The following is a 6337-nucleotide window of genomic DNA, read 5'->3' on the forward strand; positions in this document are numbered from 1 at the left end:
CTTCAGGAGTTACAATCACAGTTGGATGAGGTTACCATGGATTTAGAGCAAGTACAGTCGACACTAGCCCTAGACCCTGTTCTATTACATATTGTGGTTGGTGGTGAGTTTTCTTTTATGGTCGAGGATGAGGGACGTGATGATGTAGCGAACACATTCGTCCAGGATATCAGTATAGTATGTACAGAGGAGGTGAGAGCATTAGTGGAAACAGGCTCACATGGTGATTTTCTACCTTCTACTAGAAGTGAATCTATTTCTTCTTTTCATATGTTTGGTAGCATTGGACAATTGGCATTGTCACATTTTCAGACGGATCAATTGTGGATTGCGGGGGAGCAGATTGATGATTCCACATATAATTTCTATTGTACTGAGTCATTCATGGAGTATTTTCTTGAGAGCTTGGATTTGCAAGAGGTTTCATATAGTATATCTGAGGGTACTCTCATACTATAAGACAATTAGTGAGGAAGATTGTAGAGACCTTGGCTACAATGCTTCCAAATAGGGATTTTGTGGTTGGGTTTGCTTAGAGGGTTGCCCAAGATCCTGTCGGACCAATAGTTTGGAGTCAGAGATTGGAGCCATCTTCTAATTCCCAGTTTGATGATGATGAGCCATTGACAGAGATTGAGAGTTTTTATCGACATTACACTATGAAGAGTGGTCATCACTTTTCTTTCAACCCATGAGTAGAGGGCTTGGTTTTCAATGTTATGGATGGTGATAGAAGGTTTGGAATTCATTATACCCACAAAGGGTGTCCTTCTCCGCCAAGGGATGGAGATTCTGAGATACAAGGTATTGGGAAACAATTGAATGTGCTAGTGAATGAGATGAATCAAAATCACAAATGGATGACCCAACTAATTTTGAATCTGAGATTTGAGTAGAGCATGATATCGTTTTTTCAAAGAGCGAAATGTGATGATACAGTTGCGACTTCAGATTTGTAGGACATTTCTTATGAAACACAATTGAGGTGGAATGTGATGAGAATTCATGTCAGGTTAAGTCAGGAGCATACGAGGATACCATCATATTAGCAGCCACTTTTGTGTTGGTTGAACCATCCAACGAGGAGTTTAGTAGTATGCATGCAATTATAGATGTGTGCTCTGATGATAGTACACTTTTTATTGTTGATGAAGTGAGTGATATAGTGACAGAGTCATGTTATACTATTGATCAACAAAGTGTTGATGTTCACTTCATGACCAGTACTATGTTCGACATGGATGCAACATTGTCTTATGACAATCTGATATTTGAGGTTGATGTTGATCACTCACCTGAGTGGAGTTGGGCTCAGTCTTCACCATCTATAAAGATTCAATTTTGTGTTGTGATAGTTAGTAATGTTCCTGTGTCCACAGATTTTGACGTGGCTACATCTATTGTTGATATAGTTGGCATAAGTGCATATGATTCTCCTGTAGCTACGTCTCTTTAAGGGATTGTTGATCAGTATTCCAATCCAATATATATTATATGGGTGGGGACCAGGATGAAGATATTTCTTGTGGGGTTTTCTTGTGATATTCTAACTCCTACATCATTAGCACAGGTTTTGAGTGCTCTACTGCAAGTTATGTTGTTGATTCAAATGATGTTAGTGGTATGCAGTTGGTTCAATGTTGATAGGAGTGTCACATACCTGCATTTGGGATCCAGGTCGAGGTTGGAGTTCATTGTGTTGCTGGATTGCTTGAGGACAAGCAATTTTAGGGAGGGCGGACTGTAATGTTCCCCATCTTTTAGATCCTCAATGGAGTTCTTAGCTTTTCATTCTCCGAAGGCTAAGCGGAGAAATAAATTAAATTAATGTTAATAAATAAATAAATCTAAAGGTGACTTTATATTTAATTAATTTAATTTTCTAGAAGCACAACTAATTATTGTATTTGAAAGGGGGAAGCTTCTAGAGAGTGCAATTAAATAATATTTTATTTCCTTCTAGAAGGGTGAAGGAAAAGAATAGAGGCGAGAGCTTCATTGTGAGACATCCGATTCTTGTCAATTGCATTTGATATAAACTTGGGAGAAGAAGCTAAGGGCTTCTGATTTCAATTAGCCATTGCAGAGTGTCAATTCTTCAGTGTTGCAACCATTTGAGGTGGTGAAATATCCACTGAATTTGGCATTCAAGAGAGCTTCATTCTAGAGTTCTATGTGTGCTTAAAGTTAAGGAATAACCGAAGGGTTTGAAGAATATTGAAGGACTATCGAGTGCAGACCTGAAGATTTATCTTTACTACAATATCGTTGCTACAGTGATGCTACTACAATGTTGTCGCTATAGTGATTTGCTACAGGAAAGCTCATATTTTTGGAGCAATTTCAGTGGTACCAAAGCTTGCTTGCAAAGTGTTTGACAAAATGTCAAACAACTGAATTAGTAAAGAATTTGGTATTTGTTGAAGTTATAACCAATTGGGGTTATTACAGTGGTATCAGAGCTTGCTTGCAAAGTGTTTGACAAAATGTCAATTGAATTTGAGAAGGATTTGGTGTTTAACGAAGTTATAACCTATTAGGGTTATTACAGTGGTATCAGAGCTTGCTTGCAAAGTGTTTGACAAAATGTCAAACAACTAAATTAATAAACAATTTGGTATTTGTTGAAGTTATAACTGGTTGGGGTTATTATAGTGGTATCAAAGTTTGCTTGCAAAGTGTTTGACAAAATGTCAAACAATTGAATTTGAGAAGGATTTGGTGTTTCATGAAGTTATAACCAATTGGGATTATTACATCTAATGAAGTATCTTGCCTAGCTTACATTATAAATTTGTCACTTCTCAAGCTTGTGTTTAGTCTTGTGGATGTGTCGAGCATTGTGGGCATCATGACAAGTTTTGTTGACTTGCAACAAGCTTCTCTTGTTCCACCTCGGGTTGTTGTGGGTGGTTTGGAAATTTTTTATGGCGTGCATATCTTTGCTCTTGACACAAATGCTACTTTTGGTGTAGGAGTTTATGATGAGGTGCTTACTCATTCTTGTGTTCTCCACTTTTCCTCAATGGGCACTCTTCTAGAAGATATATTGGTATGCTTATGGGTGAAGCTTTGCACATGTTGTTAAATATGTTGTTGATCTTCTTCTCATTGAGAAAGCTTAACCTCTTGCTTGTGCCAAAACCTCCCAGGTTGTGATCTGTGACCATGATGTGGTGGATAACATGGATTAATGTTGCAGGTTGTTTTGCAATTTTATTGGTCTCTTGCCTTCTTTTCTGAATCTTTATCATTAGGTAACAAATTCTTGGAGATCATTAGTTTCCCGTAATATTGAGTTTTTCTTTATGCTAAAGGATTTTTTATTTCTTGTTTTGATTCTTCTAATGACCAAGATCTAGTGTTGGGCAAGTTGTGGTCTTTAAGGGCTCACTCTCCATCGGACAACCCTAGATAGTCTCCTTCAACCCTCTTACCAAACCACCCGATGAGTTTCCAGTGTAGGTTTGTCTCCCCAATCTTCCCACCCATTTTTGGGAGAATTCTTGTTTTGAGGCCATCAACAACTCTATCAGTCATTTCTTAAAGGTAGATAATGGTGCGACCTTCATGGGTCTATCTAGCTTTATTTAAATCTCCATACCTCTCGTTGAGGAGAGTCCATGGACTCAATTGTTGGATTATGAATACCCTTTCACTGTCATCAATGCTTCTCTACTGGTCACCTAGTTGTAGATTGTTCTCTCACATCATGAAGGCGTTGCCACCTGGTTGAATGGCGCTAATGGGGATCATTTGATTGTCTTAGCTTTTGACTTCCTTTGATGACTCTTCACATGCTAATAATGAAGACTCCAAGATGATGCTCTTCTTGTTGACTTGGCCTCCTCTGACCTAGTGGATCCTACTCTACCTCTTACTACTAGTGTGACCCCCTCTATCCACATGCATCCTTCATTGTTTGTTGCTTTTGTCCTACTCTTGCCTTTGGCTAGTGAGTACAACCTAGTCAAGACTTTGCTCCTTGTGTTGCTAGTCTCACAAAGACAACTTCCCCACTTGTAGCTCCTTGTTGGGGGATCCTCCTATAATATTGTTTGGACAATTATCTATTGATGTTCTTCAATTTCTCATTCTCATCCTAGCATTGAATGAATTATCTACCCACTCTTGATGTAGATTAATAACTATTATACTCATAAATAATATCATTACTAGTTTGACTTTATAAGAATCAACCACCTTTTTTTTTCTTTTGTTATTTAATATCAGAAATAATATTTGAAAATCCATTGTACACCTTCAATTCCCTTCACGCTAAATTAATATCATTAGCACGCAGAAATGAAATCAAACAAAATAAAATTCGCATGATAGATCTTGATAAGTAGGAGATAATTTCCACAGCAAGTCAAATTGTGATATTGCTATCAAGATTTAATTGTGTGTTTTTTGAGTCAAACTCATTAAGTCATGTTTCATGAGTAGTGATTCAACATGAATCCATCTCTCATGAGAATAAATGGAACACTTAGCACTCATTGGATCTAAGTGATGCTCACAGGGGTGAAGCACCGAGACTTCCCGGGAGGTCACCCATTCCAGTACTACTCCATCCTAAGCGCACTTAACTACAGAGTTTCCTCCATGGTTAAGCCCAAAGCTTGCAACCCCATTTGCAAAACCTTCACCTAGTGTTGTGCCATATGAACCATTCATTAGAAAGCCCCTTAAGCTCATCAATTGATAAGTAGGAGATCACCTAGATCCAATGAGTGCTAAGTGTTCCATTTATTCTTATGAGAGATGGATTCATGTTGAATCACTACTCATGAAACATGGGTCAATGAGTTTGACTCAAAAATCACACAGAAAATACCTGATAGCAATATCACAATGATAGATCTTAAATGATAGAAACATTCAAAGCCAACCAAATGCACTTTGTGCATGTTTCCCACTGATAATATTACACGCAGCATTCAACGCCAATGAAATACACTTCATTGGTTGGACTTATTCCTTCCAAGTCCATGGGTTATGAAATAAGCATGAGACTTAATGGCGTGCTTTTATACCGGGGCATACACTAGGATGCAGTATAGCCAACGCATAAAGACAGTTCACAGTTAGGTGAAATCATTTACAACTTGTGAAATAAATGATTGTATATTAATTGAGCCAACTTACTTTCTATCTCCACTTTAATGGAAGATTAGATTGGACAAACCCGTCATCAGAGACTAAAGTTCATTTGCATGCAGTTCTAATGTCGTCGAATGCTTGATACGTTAAATTTCAAACCCAAATTTTGCCAATTGGGTACCACCGCCAAACGTGAAAGGCAATAAATGTGTAAAAACATTTGTTTGTTTGGTACTTAGGTGATCACCCCAACAATGAATGATTCAATTTACACGATTTAGTATCCCTCAGTTGGCAATCAATAAAAACATTATTTTCGTCATGATAGATTTTATTCGTCCTCCCTAATATGCCTGCATACAACGCAAACAGATAATCGCGAACCATCTTACACAAACAATTGTGATGATAAATTAAGTTTCAGAGGGTTGGATTAGTTGTCTCTGTTAATTTTCTGCTTTGTGAACTATGGATGATTCACGTGTTCAATCCTATCTAAACATGGAAAAAAGCCGCTTGCAAAGTGGAAAACATTTCAGGGTGTTACACTTGTGCTTCCAGAAACTTCGGAATATTTGGCTTCCGTCAATGTCTGTTTCTGATTCGCGTGAATAAGAAAACATCTTTTCTCGACGCTAAAGTCAGTTGGAGTAAGCTAATGATTTATTCCCAGGGAATCCATTTAGTATTTCTATAGCTCTTAATGTTTAATCTCTCTAAAAATGAAATGTTCTTTGATTCGTTGGAGAAAAAAGGGGGTTATGTATGATAGTAGAACTGCAAATTAAAAATGTTTGTTAATGGGTTTAAAAGGGTGAATCCTTTGTAGTCAGATAGGGATAAAGTGGTGCCCTTCCGAGCTTAGGTGGGGTTAAAATTAACTTCGATGGAGCTTCTAAAGGCAATCACATGAGCCTTAAGGTATTGGTGTCATAGTGCGAGACGAGGATGGCAACATTTTGGCCATAGGGTCCAAGCATGTTGCTGATGGCACCAACAATTTAGCTGAGTGTCAGGCAGCTGTTGAAGTTTTAATGGGGATTCAGCTGGGCTAAAGATTCACTTGGAAGGTGACTCGCAAATAGTAGTCAATAGCATCGTGAAGGGAGAGTTGGACGTGTGGCATTTAATAAGTACATTAAGCAAATCAAAGCCTTGTTAGAGGAAGCAGATGAATATCGGGTTACCCGTGTGTTTAGGGAAGCCAATGATCCAGCAGATAAGTTGTCAA

This window comes from Cupressus sempervirens, chromosome 8, assembly GCF_028749045.1.
Source record: "Cupressus sempervirens isolate cs-2001-9-10 chromosome 8, ASM2874904v1, whole genome shotgun sequence".
In the NCBI taxonomy this organism is placed as follows: domain Eukaryota; kingdom Viridiplantae; phylum Streptophyta; class Pinopsida; order Cupressales; family Cupressaceae; genus Cupressus; species Cupressus sempervirens.